This window comes from Canis aureus, chromosome 9 (assembly GCF_053574225.1).
Source record: "Canis aureus isolate CA01 chromosome 9, VMU_Caureus_v.1.0, whole genome shotgun sequence".
Lineage (NCBI taxonomy): Eukaryota > Metazoa > Chordata > Mammalia > Carnivora > Canidae > Canis > Canis aureus.
Genome location: NC_135619.1, coordinates 8240228 through 8261700, shown reverse-complemented (window position 1 = coordinate 8261700; position 21473 = coordinate 8240228). Strand labels below are relative to the sequence as shown.

The following is a 21473-nucleotide window of genomic DNA, read 5'->3' as shown; positions in this document are numbered from 1 at the left end:
TGGAGCCTGTGTTCTCCTACTTTGCAGTCTGCATAAGTTTGGGGAGATAAAGGCAAAGCCTAGAGCAAGTGCAAGGTGAGGAATCTTATAACAGATTCTCCGTCATAAAACTGAAATTCCAGTGAGTTTTATCCCCACTGTAAAGATGAAAAAGAAATAGCCCAGGTATAAAAGTACAATGGCACTGGAAAACAGGGGGGGAAAGGTTCCCCTGAGAACTTGTAACCATAATTCCACCTTTATACAAGTTTGCAAGCCCAAACTATGCAACCTGTGTGATCTACAAAACCTTAATGGAGAATTCAAACTGTTTCTGCATCAGAAGTTACCTAAGGGAACTAGCAGAAGCAAACACAATTATCTCTGGAGACTTCAAAAATATTCCTTCAGATAAAATTCAAAGGAATATTAGCAGATTGAATCAAAAATCACAGAACTACAAAAAAACAACATGATAGGTGAAAACAAAAAAATAACAAGTATTAGGATCAGATATACAAAGAATTTGAGATTCTGAATTATCACAATGCTAATAGTCTGATCAGAATATTAAGTAACTATCACAATTGCATACAGAAAAAATGGAAAGTTGAGCAAAGAAATTATAAGGAATGGCAAAATATGCATGAAAATGACAATAGAATTTCTAGAAAATAAAACAACTATAATTAAAAACCAAGATACAACTAGAGAGAGAAATAATGAATGCAAGGATGAATCCAAATAAATTATTCAGAACATGGCATGAAAGACAAAGAAATGAACATTCACTGAATTATTATATTCTACACCCAAAACTAATACTACATGGTGTCAATTATATCTCAATTTAAATAGGAAAAGAACTATAAACTTCTGTATATTAAATGACCGTACACAGGGTTAAAAGATTAACTGAAGACATATATGATATATGTGCAAAGTGTTAAAATTCCTAACATATAAAGAACTCTTGCAATTTATTTAGAAAAAGATAAATGCCCACATAGAGAGATGGACAAAGGGCAGGCAAAGGCTACTCACCAAAGGAAAAATATAAAGAGCCAAAACACATAAGGAAAGGTGTCCATCTCATCCTCACCTGAAATATGTGAAATCAAATAAAACACCCATACGGTGTTATTTTTTACCCATCAACCAGCAAAGATGAAAATAAGATCTCATGGAGCGTACAGACAAAGGAACACCCAGGTGCCTTTTGGGGGAGAGTGGAATTAGTATTGCCCTTAGGGGTCAATTTGGGAGTATGTATCAACATTTTAACTGTGCACACAGCAACACTATGCTGAGGGATTTACCCTAAGGGAAATCACTGAACTGCTACAGATACAAAAAATGTTTGTTGCTGTGACCTATAAAACAAGAAATTAGAAATTACCAGTAGTTTATTTCTTAAATATATTACAGTACATCCATATGTGGTAATATCATACTACCTTTAAAAAGGTGGGGGGGGAAGAAATGAATATTCTTTTAAAAAAAGAAACTAAGGAAACAGAAAAGTTTTTAAAAATCTAACATGCATCTAATAGAATTTCCAGAAAAATAAAATAAAAGGGAGAATTTAGAATATTGAAGCAGATAATGGGTGAAAATTTTCTAGAATTTTTTAAAGTCTCCAAATACCAAATCTGGGAAGTCCAACAAATACCAAGTATGATAAAGAAAAACAAACACATATTGCTATAAATAAATATATAAATCTCCACAATTAGATATATCTCTTTACTGGACACCAATAATTAAAAGATCTTAAAATCAGCCAAGAGGTTAGATAGATCACTAACTTTTTCACAGCAACAATATAAGCTAGAAACCAAGTATGTTCAACATGCTAGAAAACAAGACAAGCGAAAGACTACCAATCTAGACTTCCATAAACAGTGATAAAATCCTTCAATACTGAAGGCAAAGTAAGTACATTTCAAGATGCATTAAACTAACTTTGCTTCTGCAAACCTTCGCTGAAGAAAATTTTAAAGGATGTATACCTCAAACAGATGGAAACCTATCTCATGTAAAAGGTATAAGATGCAAGAAGTAATGAAGAGCAAAGACAGTGTTGAATATGAAGGTCAATCTAGATGAACATCATATAAAGCATTAATAAAGCCTTCTAGGAGCCTTTTAATAAAGAATATAAATATAAAATAAAATAGTATACAATTGAGAGGGGAATAAATTGGCTTACAGGATTTAATGGAACTTGTATTGTTCTGGAGGAGAGTAAAGGTTTTGATTAACAATAGAAACTTATTAATTAGGAATTGACATTGTAATTTGTATAGAATTCAGTAAAATAACCAGATTTCATAAACTCCAAGCTAGTAGGGGAGGACAGTAAGCTGGTAAAAGGACATAATCAATCCTCCTAAAAAGACGGAAAAAATACACATAACCCAGAGAACGTATTAAAAGGGTAAATAAATAAATATGTAAGTTAAATATATATGTACTCTATTAAAACATAAATACATTTAAAAACCTAGGACAAGATAGACAATAGATAGTACAAAATAAGATGATAGATTTAACCCAAATATAACAATTATTACATTAAATGTCAATAGGTTAAATTCTATGGTTAAAAGACAAAAATTATAAAAAGTAGGCATTAAAATTATATGTGTGTGTATGTGCATGTATATTTGTAATCTAAAGTATAAGCATACAGAAAGATTCTATATGTTAAAAAGATAGAAAAGATGAGTACCAAGCAAACAAACAAATAAAAAGCTAGAGAGGCAAAATCAGGAAAAATAAACAAAGAAAATTTTAAATTACTGGAGATATAGTGACAAAAGTTTTAAATTACCAGGATTTATGACAATTTTATATTTGTATGCATCTAATAAAATGACCACAAAATTGATAAAGCAAAAACTGACAACACAAGGAGAAATAGAAAATCAACCAACATAAGGGGATATTTTAATACATACTTCTTGCTAACTGGAAGAGAAAACAAGAACAGCCCCTCAATGAAAGTTTCTCAAGCTCACTAGTTATTAGAGGGAAATACCAGATAAAGCTATATAGCAAGATACAATTTCACCCCCACCATTTCGGCAGAGGTTAAAACACTAGGCAATAGGACACAGAACATGCACTCTCATCCAATGACAACTGCTTGCAAAAAAAAAATAAATAAAAAATAAAAAATATGGCAGGGGTGCCTAGCTGGCTCAGAGGAGCCTGCAACTCTTGATCCCAGGGTCATGAGTTTGAGGCCCACACTGGGTATAGAGATTACTTAAAATAAAATCTTTAAAAAAAAATGGAGGGACGTGTGGGTGGCTCAGTGACTGAGCATCTGCCTTTGGCTCAGGGCATGATCCCAGAGTCCCAGAATCGAGTCCCACATCTGGTTCCCTCCACAGGGCCTGCTTCTCCCTCTGCCTATGTCTCTGCCACTCTCTGTGTGTCTCTCGTGAATAAATAAATAAACTCTTTTAAAAAACGGCATGAGCATCCCACAATTACACTCCTGGAAATAGACCTTAAAGTACTTCTTACACATGTATGTCAGAAGACTTGTTCATAAACATGAATTTCAACATTTCTCAGTCTGTAAGTAGAAATAGTAGAAAGGATATGCTATGGTGCAAACAAAGGAAAATTATAAAGCAATGAAAACTAACACAGCAACAACCAGACAATGAAGGCATGTCAAAAATATAACAATTGGGTAAAAAATGCAGATCTCTGAAGAGTACCGGGATTATGATTCCAATGAAAGTTTAAAGCAGGGGTGCCTTGGTGGCTTAGTTGGTTGAGCATCTGACTCTTGGTTTCAGCTCAGGTCATGATCTCAGGTCCTGGGATCAAGCCCCACATCAGGCTCTATGCTCAGCGCAGTCTGCTGGAAATTCTCTCTCTCTCCCTCTCCCTCTCCTCCTTCCCCTGCTCTTGCTCTCTTTCTCTCTCTCTCTCTCAAATAAATAAATAAAATCTTAAAAAAAAAAAGTTTAAAGCAGGAAAAACTAAAGAATATGGGAAGCGTGTTCATAGTGTGTGTGTGTGCATGTGTGCGTGGGTGTATGTATGTGTGTATGCATGTGTAAGTATGTGTCTATGTTATGTGTATGTGTATGTGCGTGTGTGTGCATGCACACATGCTGCAGTCCAGTACAGGGCTTGCACTCAATCAACTAACCAAATCTACTAGGAAAATCACATGCCAGGAAAATCTGGGTATCTGAAAGTGATAGTCCAGACTTCAGACAAGGGCTGACAAACCCAAGCTCCAGGACATTTCTCAACCCTCTACAACCCTCTACAATTTTCCCAAGTAACATAAGTAATAATGAGTGTAAAAAAAAAAATTGAAATTCAAAGAAGGAATCAAAGTTTTGAAAGAGAAACAGTATAGAACCATAGCCTGGGAGGCAAAAGCTGTACATTGTCGGAAAGACCCCAGTATTCATCACATTCTCTCCCTCAAATCCTCTAATTACTCTTTGTGATTAATTCCAATTCCTTTGCACCCTGAACTCAATCCATCTTAGCTAAACAAAACTGGCCACTTTTACTCCCCAACTCCATGCTTTCTCCATTCCTTGCTTTTGGTACTATTCTTCCTCCTAAAATTCTTTCTGCTGTTTCTTATAATGTCAAAATCCTCTTGATCACTCACAAGTACAAATTAAATGTTGCTTTATGAAGCTTGCCCTCATTTGTCCAGTTAAAAATAAGCTCTGAACTTCCAAAAACAGCAATAACCTGTATTATGACATATATATAGCACATTCTTGTGTTTTGACTTAACAAAAATCTAGGGTAGACAGCTTAGTCTCCAAGAGGGACAGAGTTCCAGTCACTCTATTTGCATGAACACCTGCTACTTCTGCTGGCAGACATGGCAGTCAAGGCTTTAGTAATGACAGATGCAAGGATTCGTATTCTTGAACAAAGAGGAGAACTAAAGATGAGCCCACCTGATCCCCACATTCTGGGAAAGTGCCAGGTGAGAAGAGGGTATGCTCTGAATAGGAAAGTCAAAGTGCACAGGCTGCCTGATTCTAAGATCCAATGGCTCTATTACCCTAGACCTCTTACATTTAATTGAAAATTGAATGTACCAGTCTATCAGTTTATGACTTTATGGAAAGAGGTAGAAATGCTAATGGCCTTCTGGATATCAGAGATGAGAAGCAGTGATGTCTGTAACAGCAAATGACCCAAAACAACCCCAAAGTCACCAGCAACAGAAATGTAGATTGAGGTCATGAGGGGGCGCAGAGTGGTGGCGCGTTTTTTCAGCAAAGGCAAATTAGACTTCAAGACCTGGGTCTATTCGTAGTCATCAGATACTTAGGCAAGTAATGCTGAGAAATGCAGGGAAAGTAGGCTTCTTTTGCAGCTCTGAATACACTAGTTAGACATGAGGCTGCCAAAGAATGAAGATGGAAAAGAAGTGGTGTCATCCAATGATGTTCCACCTCCTTTATGTACAGCACCAGCAGTATTATTATTTTTGAAAGTTGCACAGACTGACCTGTCAAGAATGAAATGGAATTGCCAGATCTTAGCCCAAGGATTACTCTATTGTTTCAAAACCCCAATTTTGCTTCATTAGAGACTGCTCATCAGAGAGTAAATATAACTCAGCTGTGCTGTTAATTTGTAACCTTAAGTCTGACCCCACTCCATTTTTTTGCAGGGATTGAAAAGTTGCCTATAACCATACAATAGAGCCCTCTCAAGTTTGGTCAGCCCGGTGAATGGGAAGTCTCACAGGGCAGGCGTGTTAGGAGATGGCATCAGTCTAGAGCACAGATGTAATAAAAGACATAAACTTGGCATTGTTCAGTATACTACCTGGCAACAATCCTGTGAGCTCTCTCCAAACAATAAAAGTTGAGAACATTCATCTCACTCCCTGATCATAGTCATCCATCAAGCCCACTTTAGTTCACAGTGATGACATATTAAATTACAAAGTACAACTGCCAGATTATGAGGACCAGTCATTGCCATGTCCCAGTTGATCCAAACACTGCTTGGGTGTTGGCTGCAACACGTCTATTGGTTGCAACTGAATTCTCTTTGGGAAATCTCATGCAGCAGGGATGTGTGGAAGATTCAGTGTGTCATTAGTTTAATGAAACTGATCTTTGAATGTGAAATTGCTCCAAGGACTATATTCAAATATATTACTTTCATTTGTGTCATTCACCTGCTCTAAAACCAGCTCAAAAATAAATCATCGAACTTCAAATTTTTTATTCATAGGCTATATGTTTCAATAGCAACTAATGGAAAATTTAAGCAAAGAACTGCTAAAATAAGTGTGTTTAAGAATGTAAAGAAGTGGATTACAAATTATCTTTGTGGAAAATGAAAAATATAGGGGAGTGTTAGTGGTGTTTGCATATTAATTGCTACAAAATTTAAGTGAAAGTTATGCTTATTCAGTATCTTAGAACCATAAAATTGATTTTGCCTACATCTATTTACTAAAAGAAAAAAAACTGAAATAATTTTTTTGGCAGTTACAGGAACTGTTGTGTTATAACCTTAAGACTATGAATGTTTGTTACCAGAAAGTATACTTGTTTAAAGAACTTATTAACTTTTATTGTTTGAACAATGTCTTTGGAAGCTGATTTTTTTTCCTCACCAACATTGAGATAATTAACCCACTAGCTATAATTTCACTGATATAGCTCTCATTTATTTAAAAAATGTACAAGACTAAAAAGATAGTATTAGAGTTTAAATATATATATACATATATATATATATATATATATATATATATATATATACACACACATATATATATATATATGAAGGAGATCAACTTGTTTTTGAAAGTGATAGTATGAGGAGCATGGACCCTCTCTCCAGTGATATAACCATTCAGTTGCTAAAAATTTAAACTCTGAAAATTGTCCTAAGGGCACAGAACAAATGGAAAACATCTATTCAAGAAAATCTACTAAATCTCAGTAAGAACATCAAGAACCTGAGGCATTTGAACATCAAGAATCTTGAGTATCAAGAACCTGATACTCACATCTCCACTATCCCTGGCCTCCAGAGCAGTATGATAGAAGCTCTCCTGCAGACAAGTGCAGTCAAGAAAACCAGGACCATTCTTTACCTAGCTACCAATCAAGGGTGGATGGAACTAACAGACACATGTATAGAACACTAACCCAATAAAAGCAGAATAATATCCTCTAGTGCATGTGGAACATTCTCCAGGAAAGCTTATATGCTAGGCCATAAGCAAGCCTCAATACATTTAAAGGATTGAAGTTAAACAAAATATATTTTCTAACTACAATGGAATGAACTTAGAACTCAATAACAGAAGGAAATTTGGGAAATTTACAAACGTGGAAATTAGACACACTGTGATATTACCAATGGGTTAAGAAAGTTCATAGGAGAAATGAAAAAACACTTTGAGGCAAATAAAAACAAAAACACAACAGAGTAAAACTTATGGGATACAGTTAAAGCAGTGCTTAGAAAGAATTTTATAGCTACTGATGCCTATATTAAAAAAGAAGAAATATTTCAAATCAATAACCTCACCTCTACCTTAAAGAAACTGGTAAAAGTAGAGCAAACTAAACTGAAAGCAAACTGAGGGAAAGAAATAATAAATGTAATGAGTTATTATAAAAGTAAATAATAAATATAGAGAATAAAAATAGAGAATAATATAGAAATTAGAATAAAATAGAGAATAGAAAAACAATACAAAAAAAACAATGAAAGCAACTGCTGGTTCTTTGAAAAGGTCAATAAATCTTTTGTTAGACTGACTAACAAAAAGAGAGAAGACTCAGATAATAAAATCAGGAATGAAAGACAGGACATTGCCACTAACCTTACAAAAACAAACAAACAAACAGAAAAAGATAATAAGGAATTAATGTGAATAATGTATGGCAATAAATTAGATAATTTAGATGAAATGAGTAGATCTCTAGAAAACACTACCAAAATCAGCTCAAGGAATAGCCATCTGAATAGATGTATAACAACTACAGAGATTGCAGTAGTAATTTTCAAATCTCCCACAAAGATAATACCAGGCTCAGATGACTTCACTAGTGAATTCAACTACGTGTTTAACACCAGTCTTTCCAAAAATAGAAGGCAAGGGAACACAGGGAACACTCATTCTATCAGGTCAATATTACTGTGATACCAAAACCTGACAGAGACATCCCAAGAAAAGAAGTGACAAACCAATATCTCTTATGAACACAGATGCAAAAAGCCTCAACAAAATACAAGTAAACTAACATATAAAGAGGCCTGTATACCATAACTAAGTGGGATTTATCCAAGGAATGCAAGGTTGCTGTAACATGAAAACCAATCACTCTAATGCGCCATTTTAATATGATAAAGGACACAAACCATATGGTCATCTCAGTAGAGAAAAAAACAGTTGACAAAATCCAACACCCCTTCACAATAAAAACAAACTAAAACACCACCACTTAATAAACTAGGAATAGAAACAAAATTCCTCAAAGTGATAAAGGTCATTGACAAACCCCTACAGATAACATGATTCTTAATGGTGAAAGACTGGAAGCTTTCCCCCTAAGGTCAGGAACAAGATAAGGATATCAGTTCTGGCATCTCCACACTGATAAACCATTGCTCATGCACTCCTCCCATATAGAATACCCTCCTCAGTCAATCATCCTCCAAGTTCTATCCTCTTGTGATAACTTTTTCTTATTCCCTGGTCTATGGATTTCTCTTTTCTCCAGAGTCATGTCAACTGATAGTTGCAAAGTCAATTAGTTACCTACTACCTTATGCTATTATTTGATTTGTTGTCTAGGATCATAATGTAGTTCATTTACTGTCAATTTGGCTTCAGGATATATGCTCTCCCTCCCCATCTAGACTATAAGTTCCTTGAGAAAATGGCTTTTTTTTTTTTTTCAATATAGCTTATGAGTTCTAGACCAGTGTAACAGAAAATGAACTTTCAAAATAAATATTTTCTGAACAGAATTAATTCCAGAACACTAAGACCAGGGACTTACAGTTGGGAGAATTCTGCTATTGCTCTGGCTCTTCTGCCCTAACACAGAGGTGTAATATATAAAGCTACCAACCTCCCCAAATTCAGGAATCTTCTCTACATACACCCAGGCAGGTATAAATACACTCACTCTCTCTAAGAAATAGATGCCACATGATGAAAACTCTACGTGCAGGAGTCTTAAGACAGCACAGGTGCCTATTCTCTGATGCAAAGGGAGGGCGTGCCCCTATGACTTAGTATGAGATTGTGCACTTGTCAACATAGCCTTGTTCTTCTACCACCAGTATGTGTTGTCTATGGAGCCCTAGCTTTTATGAAATTAGTTTACCTGATGCATGCAACAGAGATATCAGTGAGAAGCACTGGAGGATCTCTGGGCTTTTTGCTCACCACCGGTTTGCCAATGCGTGGCATGGCCAAGGCAAAGGTTATAATTGACCTGTTCTTGCAGCCACTGGTGGAGTCATCTATGAACACTTGAAACAGCTACTGAAGAAAATCATGACCACCACATGTGACATCTTAAGGGTGAAACTAATTGGAAAATAAGCAAGTCAAAGGAATTTGATGAGGTTTACTCACATGTCAAATTAGTCCCTCTATAGGAAAAAAGAACATTTGAACACAAATAAAGATTTCATGTTGCCTTTTGCAACAACTGCTTCTAGGAGAAACTCAGTAAGCCAGGGCCATTAGGTCCTCAAGTCACCCGGCAGGCTGCAATGGAGTGTAAAGGACCAATATAAATTGCCATGTTTTTCCAAGCCCCTGCCAACTCCCATCTGGGTGCCCTGCAAAAAAGAATGGTTTCTAGGGTCAGCTCCAATTCATGGGGCAAGAGCTTGAATGGAGAGGAAAGTCTTTCCTGGAGAAAATGAGTGGGAAATATCAGTGAGGATGACAGAACATGAGAGACTCCTAACGCTGGGAAATGAGCAAGGGGTAGTGGAAAGGGAGGTGGGTGGGGGGTGGGGGTGACTGGGTGATGGGCACTGAGGGGAACACTTGACAGGATGAGCACTGGGCGGTATGCTCTATGTTGGCAAATTGAACTCCAATAAAAAAATAATTAAAAAAAAAAAAGAAAGTCTTTCCTGGAGAGACAGACAGATAAGGCTGTCTCTGATGAGTGAGCTATAAGGAGGGTCAGTTCTCAGTGTGAAAAGATTTGAGTCCATTTCTCTGGCAGACACCATATGGTAACCAATATAATCTTCACTTCATTTTACATTGTGCACCTCTCCTTCAAAGACTAAAGGAGATAAATGGTGCACTCTGGCACTGTTCTGGACAAAGTATAAAGGAAAGTCTTCTGGAATCTAGAAAGGGTTTTCCATCTTAATAAAAGAAACAACCATGGCTGGAGGGCACACCTTCCATCCCTCCTCTATTGAAGGGGTAGTAAAGACATCAGGAAGGAATCCATCCAACCAGAAACTCCTCAACCCAAACCAAGTGTCCAGAAAACCAAGGATGCATCATCTGCTCTGGCCTGTCTAAATTCCTCTCTGGAAATGGATATGGAAGGACTAGAGGATTACTTCAGTGAATGATTCTTGGGCCCTTAGGAACCTTTTTTGTCACTAGCTTTCATTTCTTACTGTCAAGATTTTACCTGTTTCTTTTTTAACCTCTGTCTATTCCCTCTACCCCTCCCCAATTCATCCGCTGAAAACCAGGCTTATAGGTAAAAACAAAGTGTAAGTACTATATTTTGCTTTAACGGAAGGGAAAAGGAAAAATTTCTCTTGAAATCTAATACTTGTTTTTGGAGATAAAACAGCTTTCTAGACTGGTTACCCTCCCCTAGAGACAATAGAACTAAAAACAACTTATTTTGACCCTTTTCACTATAATTTTTGTCCAGTCTTTTCCTAGACCATTTTTGTTAATAAATATATAAAAATGTGAAAGAAAAAAAAAAAAAAGGTCTGGAGAGACACCTGGCTGGCTCATTGGTTGAGCATCTGCCTTAGGCTCAGGTCATGATCCTGGGGTCTTGGGATCGAGTCCCACATCGGGCTCCCCTCAGGGAGCCTCCTTCTCCCTCTGCCTTTGTCTCTGCCAATCTCTCTCTCTCTCTCTCTCTCTCTCTCTCTTTGTGTGTGTGTGTGTGTGTGTGTGTGTGTGTGTGTGTGTGTGTGTCTTTCAGGAATAAATAAATCTTTAAAATATTAAAAAAAAGAAAGAACAAGGTCTGGAAAAGTGTAAAGAAAGCAACTCCAACATGACATGAGCCACTGAACCAACCCCAGCAGCCACCTACTTCCAGACTTCTTATTATGAGACCAGAATAGATGTCTTTGTATTAATCTACTGTTGATCAGCTATTTCTTGCAGCTGAAGGCTCTCATAACTAATTCTACTGCTGTTACCAGAGTGAGAAGTTGGCGCTTGTGATTTTGACAAGGGGCTCTGAGACTTCATACAGAAGAATGTAGAAAGTCAGTGCGGAATTCATGTCACAGTTTTTTGTTTCTCACACATACCATTCTACTAGGCACCACATGAGAAGTCACTGGTATGATGCTACCCACAGTCTTACTTATTACTATGCACAGCCCTGAAATATAGCAGCCCGGTTATCCACTCAAATGATCGCTCAGAGTCTCAGAGTACATATATATCAACCACTAATCCTCTGTCTTTGAGACTTTCAGTTTGTAGTTTAAAGCCTTTGATAATGGTCTAAAAATCATTTCAATGTAGTCAACAAACTGGAAAAAGTTGGAGCCTACACCAGAAAGCTGTAACTCTCTTTTCCCTATAAACAGGGTAAATTTAAACCCTGATAGCAGTGAATATTAAAGTGTGGTCCCCAGAGCAGCTGCATGAACATCATCTGGAAACTTGTTAGAAATGCAAATTCTAAGGTCTCTGCAGACAAACTGAATCACACTAGAAGTTTAAGAACTGCCGCCCTCCAGCACAAGGGCATATCAGGTGATGTGCGCTTTCTCCTCTCAATCTCATGTTTTCTCTTTGTCCCACTTTCTCCCACTCTCTATTTTCTTCCCTTCTCCTCTGTTAACATTAAAATTTTTCAGATGCTATTTAAATCCTTGATGTGGTCACATTAATTACCAAGATGATCACTGACCCACACTAAAGGCTTATGGGAGATTTTCTGCCTGTGGATCAGAAATACATAACCCAAAAGCCCACCCTGCCAAGTATTTAACTACCGACTGTCAAACCCAGGTGGGAAGAAGAATGAAAGGTTCCAGCCCATGTCTGTGCCCACCTCTAATAAAGACATTGAACCTCTTTCTTCATGTTATCCGCCCTAAATCCTGGGCATTTCCTCTCATTTCTCATTCTTTCCCTGTCATAATCCACTCGGGCTGCTGGTAGCAAAGATATCATAGGCTGCATGCCTTAAACAACAAACATTTATTTTATAGCTCTAGAGGCTGGGAAATTCAAGATCAAGGCACTGGGAGATTGGGTATCTGGTGAGAGCCGGATTCCTGGTTCATAGACGACCATCTTCTCACTGTGTCTTTACGTGGCAGAAGGGGCAAGAGAGCTCTCCAGAGTCTCTTTTATAAGGGCAAGAATCCAATTCATGAAGGCTCTACCTTCATGACCCAATCACCTCTCAAAGGCCCCACCTCCTAATACCATCAACTTACAGGTTAGGATTTCAACATATGAGTTTGGGGGTACACAAACACTCAGTCCATAGCACTCCCCTCTTTCTCTTTACCCAGTAGTCAATCAGATCTCACTTTATTTTCAAAGTAGCTCTTACCATCAGCCTTACCTCTTTTCCATCTCAAATTATCATCTTTACTCCTGCCTAAACCTCACACTATCCATTTTCATTTCCTTCAGCTAGGAGAGGGAAGGCTGAGCTTTGATGAGCTGTAGGATATATCCTAGAGATTCAGTCTACCTTGTTCCAAAGACAAGGTATTCTTGTTCCATCCGTTTTTAATTGGCTGTCACTGCAGTGATAGAACGTCCTGTTTGAAGAAGTGAGCTCAGCGGGAACCAACCGCCCCCACCCCTAGTTCCCTTTCACTAACCTCTAATTTATGTAAATGTTCATGAGGTTGTGTTTATATGCTCCCCACTGTGCATCCCCTAGCAGATTTTTTCAGATATTCTTCGTGTATCTTCCTTATCTCTGAAAGACTTCTGAAAATGTGATTTGGGTTGCAGGTTTGTTAGAATGTCATCTAACACTGTGCCTCCACCTAGAGATGCAAAAGGGCATGCAGGACAAACCAAAGTCATGAGACCCTTCGATCTGGGTGTCTAGTACAGTGCTCCCCAGTTATAATCAAGTGCCCTTATTTAAGCATCTGAAAAGCAGTTTTTAAAAGTGCTGTAGGACAGACATCCCCTCAGGTGGCAGCTGTTTGATGGAACAGTGAAAGGTATAATGGAAGTAGCAGCTTTATATGTCTATATGTGCTATTCTCCGAACAAAGCTACAGTCTGTTAACCTTTAGATTCTCCTTTCTTTCTTTGGCCCTGATATTTCTCTATTTCTATTTTATTATGCTCTTTGAAGCCACCACAAATCCTTTTTGGGGGAGAGGGGACATAAAATCAATGATTTATTCTTAAAAAAACAGTTGCAATCATTTCTGTTACTTTAGGGACAAATAAAATAATAATGCTAGTGTAATTTAGGTAATGATTTTAGCTTTTCTAAGCATTCCATTAATTGTTTTTTGAAGGATTCTTACAGTAAATCCAGGAGCAGAATTTTTTTAATGGATGAGGAATTAAAATCTAGAGACATGACTCCCAAGGTTATGCATTCAGTAATTATGAAAAATACCAGACGAAAGTAACACCAGCAGCAGCTGATTACAGTTACTGACGACTCACCAGAATTTATACTCAGGTCCCTTGCTTCCAAATCCCACACTATTTCTCTGTACATAACATACCTCTCTAGTACCCCTGAGAGAAAGCAACTAAGTTAATGGATTACCAGGAAGGAGAAATCATTCAAGCCTGAGCCTGTGATACACATCATTAGTCACCAGCATACAACAGAATAGTCACTTATCTGCTCAATTCTGTGTTAAGGAAGTATGGACAAAAGAGAGGTAGGACAAAACATATAATCAATAGTCTGGGATCTATTTGGTAGCAGAACCTTACTAATTACTTCTCTTATCATGCACTGAAGACGCCCAATTACTCGCTGTTAAGCCTATTTCTCTGTCTCCCACCATAACACGTGACCTTGGACAAGGTCATTGAGCTCTGTGAACATTGCTGGTGTTGCCCATATAGTTTTGGACTAGATGATCCCTAGAACCCCTGTATTCTTAAAGTCTGCTTCAATGAATGACAGTGGGCAGGTTCTTTTACCAGTTCTTACAAAGTAACAGTTGAGAAAGTAATGCTCAGTGATTATTAGCTGGGGTTCCACCAGCCACAGTTCAGTGATTCCAACACTTTAGTGCACAACAGAATCAAATTGCAGTAAGTATTTGCATATTCCTTTGTCCTCTCATTAAGAAATTCTGATCCGTGGATCACACTTTGAGAAATACTTATCTTCTCTTAAAGTGGCGATCTTGAATTGGTGAGTTACCTGAGTAATACCCATTTCCAATGAGAATAATTGGAACTATTAGTCATTTTAGTTCTAGATGAAAATATCAATTTCTTTGTGCAGACCTTTTAATAATTTTATTTACCAATGAAGTAAACAAACGTTCTATTTCTAACAATGACCTTTGTGAAAAGTATAGTAAATCATAAACTATCTGAAGGGAAAAAATTAGCTACCAAAAAAGTAGAAAGAAAATATAGGACATTATATACTTTAAATGCATTTTTAGGTTCTTCACAAATATTAAAAGGCATTTTATTACAGTGGAGATATTTCCCTTTTATGTAAAGATTCTCAATCTCAACTTCAGTATCAGTTCAGTATAAAAATAATAAAGTCAACTAATTTTAAATATTTTTAACACTGAAAAATAAAAGTTTAATTGTTCTATATATGAAATGAAAACATATTCTGATAAGTAAAACATTGTGAACAAAATCAATATAAAAATATAAGAAAAAGGAGAAAATTGGGAACACAATTTTGAACACTAACGTTTTATTTAGAGACAGAGAATTCCCCAAAGCAGGATAAATCCGTATGGCACTAAGGGATGTGTGGAGTTCAATAAAATATGATGAATCATGAAAAATTAAAAATAACTGATAAATGTCTAGTATAATTCACTGGACATGAGTAAAATCTTAGTCTTCTGAAGGATTTAATTTTTTACCAACCTAAACAATTTTTTATATGTACAATTGAAATCAAAGAGAAAATAAAACCAATTGATTTGACTTTATTATACTAATTGGTATGTTTTCTCGTTGGGTTTCTTTTTGTTTTTTTAAGATTTTATTTATTTATTCATGAGAGATGCAGACAGAGAGGCAGAGACATAGGCAGAGGGAGAAGCAGGCGCCCTGTGGGGAACCTGATGCGAGACTCCATCCCAGGACCCAGGATCAAGACCTGAGCCAAAGAAAGGCAGATGCTCAACCACTCAGCCACCCAGGTGTCCCTCTCATATGGTTTCTAACAAATTTTTGGTGTGACATAATTGTCCTTCTAGATAGTATTTTTTTTAGAAACACTTCATATTCTTTCATCTAAGATCAAACCCAACTCAATGAATTTTGATTTTCTTTTTTTTTTTTTTAAGATTTTATTTATTTATTCGTGAGAGATACACAGAGAGGCAGAGACACAGGCAGAGGGAGAAGCAGGCTCCTTGAAAGGAGCCCAATGCAAGACTCCATCCTGAACTCCGGGATCACTCCGTGGGCTGAAGGCAGATGCTCAAGTGCTGAGCCACCCAGGCATCCCTGGATTTTGATTTTCAAGGGAACAAATATATTTTCAGGGAAAAGTTTCAAATTCTGTGATCTAACAGAACAGTGCATGGCTCACAGCAGATGCTCAATGAACTTTTTGTTGAGTAACAAGTACAGTCTTCATCCAGGAAACTATATTTCTGATTTTGTCATAACTTCCTTTTGTGATTTAATTCAATTTCTTAATTATTATTTAACTATCAACCACATGGAAGGAAAGAACATGGGAGAGAAAAAATGAGTACAAATAAGAGATAAGTCACCACTATTAAGAGATGATGAAAAATAAGACATTAAGACAAATATATAAGTAATTATAATGACAGAATAGAGTAAGTACCCACAAAAAAGGCACAGATATAGCTCAATGCAGGTTAGAGATGAGAAAATATTTTATTGAAGTAGGGAAAAGTATTTCACATGAAGATTATCTTACTAGACACATGTCTTGGCAGACTGGTGAGAATTTGAACAGGTGGAGAAAAGATGAGCTGATACAGGACACATACAAGTTTTGTTTTTTGTTTTTTGCAGCAGGTTTTTTTTTTAATTTTTTTATTTATTTATGATAGTCACAGAGAGAAAGAGAGGCAGAGACACAGGCAGAGGGAGAAGCAGGCTCCATGCACCGGGAGCCAGACGTGGGATTCGATCCCGGGTCTCCAGGATCGCGCCCTGGGCCAAAGGCAGGCGCCAAACTGCTCCGCCACCCAGGGATCCCACATACAAGTTTTTTAAATGCCAAATAGAAAAGAGTATAACATATCCAAACAACTACCGATCAGAAATTGAAGAGACAACTCAATTTACACGGCAAAATAGAGTAGAAATAAAATGAAATATTAGGCATAAGCGAGGCAAAATATATCTAAAACCTACATGAGAAAAATGTTTAAAGACTGCTAAAGGGGGTGCCTTGGTGGCTTGGAGGTTGAGCCTTTGCCTTCAACTCAGGGTGTGATCCCTGGGGTCCTGGGATCGAGTCCTGCATCAGGCTCCCTGCATAGTGCCTGCTTCTCTCTCTGCCTATGTCTCTGCCCCTCTCTGTGTCTCTCATGAATAAATAAATAAAATCTTTTTAAATTAATTAAATAATATAAATAATAGTAAATAAAAATAAATTTAAAATAATGTCAAAAAAAACAGTCCATTTTGAGTGGTCTGGGGTAGGAGTAGGTTAGTTTGGCAGGTTCAGAGCCTCTGGGTCCCTGAGCTTCAGAGGAGAGTGCCTCTGGCTATGACTGAATGGCATTGACACAGAGAGGTTCAGCCTAGGGGACCCAACAACTGGCACTCTAGCTGAGAGAGCTGAGTCCCCCGTGGCCCAAGTCCACCCCAGCCAGCACTGGACCCGTTTCACCACAGATTCCACTGTATCAGGAAGAGCCACCTGGAGAGACACAGAGTCGGAACAACAACCAACAGCTCAAGAGCGGTAGCCAGCAACAGCAATCTGGGGTGTGGGGAGGGAGGGTCCACACTTGAAAGTAGAACTCTTCTTTAGACTCAAAAAACCCCTCTGCATTCTCAATCTAGGAGAAAGGGGCAAGAGTGGTAACTCCACCTTGCAATCTGCTAGGAGGGCTTAAGGCAGTTTTAATCTGTTTAAACTGTAATTCTTTTAACCAATATTAACATAATATTGGTGAGTGAGGGGAGGATGAGAAATGACCACTGCTTGGGCTGAACTCCCTGGAGAAAGAAATTCTCAAAGTGCAGTTGTTTCATTGCAGCGTCTCCCAGGAACAACAGCAGTGTAGGAATGAAGGCAGCCAAAGTGGCAGGGGAGAGGCTGAGTGGGTTGCCAATCCCATGGCAATTCCAGAGCTAGGGTGGCTCTGCAGAGTTGTTCAAAGTAAGCCAAGGGAGCCATGTGTTTGGACCCTCTACTTGACCAGTTAGTGGGGTGGGTTGTGTGCCCTTGGAAAGGGCAGCTTCCCTTCTGAAGGCCAAGGGTGAGGCTCAGACAGGGACTCAATGGTGGGAAGGGGAGCCACCCACAGCCAACACACCAGGAGCCCAGGAGAACGAACATCTTGCTTCTGAAGTGGGACTCAGGTGGTGTACACAGCATCCTTTCCAACCACACCTGCACTGCAAATAGTTTTGGACTTGTTCATGCTACTTAGACGTGTTTGCCCAGTGTGCCCATAATTTCATCAAAATTATGAAATCCAGTGTCTGCACATCTCTGGAACTTCCACACATTTTAACCGGATGATCTGCACATATTAGACACCCAATACTTATGTGCTGATACAGAGTTTCTGAGATTAGAGACCAATAGAATAATCAGATCATCAACAGTGATAGGGGAGCCAGGAAAGGAAGCCAGTTTGAGAAGAAAAGGAGGTTGAGTGTCATCCATTGTAGACAGATCTAATTTAATGTGACAAAGGTACAACTAGTAAAGACATTCAACAGGTTAAAAAGGTAGAATCATAGTTTGGGGGATACTTCAGTGCTATACAACAGAATGTATAACATCATTTTCTCAGTTCTTAAATGTAAGAAAAGAGATCTAGAGGTGGAAGGTGGAATAGTAGATAAATATTTCCCTTTAATATTTTCTATAGGCCTAATATACCTAAATTAAACATCGGGGATATCTTTGCAGGGAAAAATAAAGGAAAGGTTGTGACCAGAAGCTCCAATCTGTCTTGACATTCAGGCTGCATAAGCAGGGAGTACAATAGGGTTCCGTGTACAAAAATAATCCCAATCTCAACACTCCAGGTCCTCACCTATGTAAAGAGCAAATCTTGGCTTTTTTTATATAGGGCCTCCATTCCCTAAATATTCTAAGAATTTCCAGAAGTGCCCACATGTGTCATTTCAATGGCCTTACCAGGACTGGGCCCTTGATAAAATCACTTTGTCATTGTCTCCAAGGGTGGGGAGAGGCTGTTGGGGGTGTGCAACGAGGGGAGAATCCACCAGACACCTCCGAGCCCCTACTTACAGCTCAGGGCTCCTCCTGCTAAGACGCTCTCCGCTGATGCCCGCCTGGTCCCACCATTCTGCAAATGCTTGTTTAAGGACTATCAGCTCCAGGACATCTGTAGTTTATCATTCTTTCCCGTTGGCAGAGAAGTTCTTGCCCTTTTCTTGTTCACTTCTTCAAAGATGATCTCAGAGTGGAGCTCTTTTGAAACCAGACAATAGTTGTTTTTCTTTCCCAGGAGCTGATGAGCACTTACACAGGTAGGTTTGTCTTCCTTGAGCACCTAGAGAACAGGGGTGATGGCCGGAGGGGAGGAGGTGGCCTCACAGAGTCCCAGCCCTGGTGGCTCCTTTTTTTTATATGTTAATGAGGCATTGTTCTAGTTTTCATTATCTTAGCTCAGTTCCCATTTTCTTCCTCTCCCAATTCTGTGGCTTCCTTTGGTCCTTGTGGGCATCCAAAGTGCCCCAAAGTATGAATCACACAGTCATATCTCCTAGTTGGGATACCAAGAGTGACTCTAGTAGGCTCCATGCACTAGGCAAGTTGAGTTGAAAACAAAATGTACAATCTATTTTCAAATACGAAGAGAAAATGTTGTCTAAAAGCCTGGGGATAATAGTTAAACCCATTGAAAATCAATAAAAAGCCTTTTAAAGGCCACCATTCTCTTTCATGACATTTTTCTTAATGCTGAATGTCCCATACCACCAGGCAGTCAGGTAATAGGATTGATTTTCATATAACTCTGGTTCAAGAACACACAACCATTATAGGGAAGGTGGGGGGCCGAAAAAGAAAATAGGTTTCTATACCTTTTGCCCTAGCACAGCTCCATATTCCCTTTGCAGGAAGTACCTTCCTGCACACACATCAGTGGGGAGCAGGGTTTCCAGCCACTACATACAAGTGCCAGGTACCCAACCTGGATATTCCAGGAACCTACCAGATTCCCAATTCTGCCACTAATTTGCACTAAAGGGCACCCTCACTTAAACTCCTGGTGGGTGTAAAATGAAGAGGAAAGGGGCACCTGGGTGACACACTGGGTTAGGCATCCAACTCCTGGTTTTGCCTCAGGTTGTGACCTCGGGGTCGTGAGATTGAGCCCCTTGTCGTACTCTGTGCTCAGCGTGGAGTCTGCTTGGGATTCTCTCTCTCTTTCTCCCTCTGCCCATCCTGCTCATTCTCTTTCTCTCTAAAATAAATAAATAAATTTTAAAAAATGAAAAGATACTTGCCCATCATAAGTCAGCACAAGCTCCAGGCATATCTACTAGTGATATAGTAAAGTAGATAAATGCTTCAAAAAATCCAGAAACATTTTAGACGAGATCGGGCGCGTTCAGGGTGGTATGGCCGTAGACCAGAAACATTTTAAATGAGAGTTATCATCTCAAAGGAATTTTAGAAATCTTTGAAAATTTCCAACCACCCCCCCAACACACACACACACACACACACACACACACACACACACACACACATTTTAATCCTATCTAAGAATAAGCATAACACAGCATTTTCCCCAGTGAAGCAGAAAGCCAGCAAAGGACCAGCTGCTCACCTCTATCCGAGAGACTGGGCCTGGGCCACTTCTACTGGATATGAACCCAGGTACTACACCTGCTCAGATTCCACCTTTGACAGGAGACTCTGACCTTCAACACCATCTCCCAGATCACATCCTTATCATGCTGGCTCTGACATCTGATAACTGACATTGTTTGGCCTTAAGACCTCACTCTCGGGGCATGTGGGTGGCTCAGCAGTTGAGCGTCTGCCTTTGGCTCAGGACGTGATCCCAGGGTCCTGGGATAAATAAAATCTTAAAAAAAAAAAAAAAAAAAAAAAGACTTTGTTCTCATAAATAAGTAGTCAAAAGTCATTGTATTCTGACCCCCATTCTTATAGGCTGTGGTGAAAATATTCATTTGAACAAACATAGAAGTGTCCAGAACATTTTTAGGAAGGCAAGAGTCTGTAAGAACTAGCAAAGGAAGGCAGCTACTCCAAACTAGGGTAAGTTTTTCTGAGAATAAAACCCAGTAACCGGGCAGCCCTGGTGGCTCAGCGGTTTAGCGCCGCCTTCAGCCCAGGGCCTGATCCTGGAGTCCCGGGATCAAGTCCCACATCGGGTTCCCTGCATGGAGCCTACTTCTCCCTCTGCCTGTGTCTCTGCCTCTCTCTCTCTGTCTCTCTTGAATAAATAAATAAAAATAAAATAAAATAGAAACCCGGTAACCATCAGCAAACAACTCAACTGTTTCTCCAAAAAACAGCTGTGAAAAATGTCTGAAAATAAGAGACACTGAAAGATAAATATTTGAGTGATTGCCCACTACCGCTAGTCCACACAGTGCCTGGGTATTTAGCTTCACATACTGGTCAGATGAAGCCTTCTTGAACTACTGCGTGATTTCTGTGTCTTCTTTTGAGGAGGACTTTGTGGACGATCCTCAACTTGCAAAGAAATCATCACCTCTTCTCTGCCCTTCTTTTTCCCCTTTTGTTCACTGCTGGAGCTCTCCTCCCCCAGGTTACTTCCTGAACCCTCTAAACCTGATGCCAACACTGGGGGAAAATTCTCAGTTGTGCTGTGTTCTTGGTTCAGAAGCAAGGAAAGGGGTTTAAGAAGTT

General features: G+C 38.7%; 2 long non-coding RNA genes across 3 annotated transcripts in view; both read right to left on the bottom strand.

The window, feature by feature from the left end:
• Nucleotides 1–21473, bottom strand: part of LOC144320376 (uncharacterized) — a 216634-nt gene that overhangs the window by 116719 nt on the left and 78442 nt on the right. The window lies entirely within an intron of this gene.
• On the bottom strand, nt 16428–20656 carry LOC144320022 (uncharacterized). The gene is made up of 3 exons (XR_013385615.1): nt 20390–20656; nt 19867–20021; nt 16428–19116 (listed from the first exon to the last, which is right to left on the bottom strand). It is a non-coding gene; the product is annotated as an uncharacterized LOC144320022 (long non-coding RNA).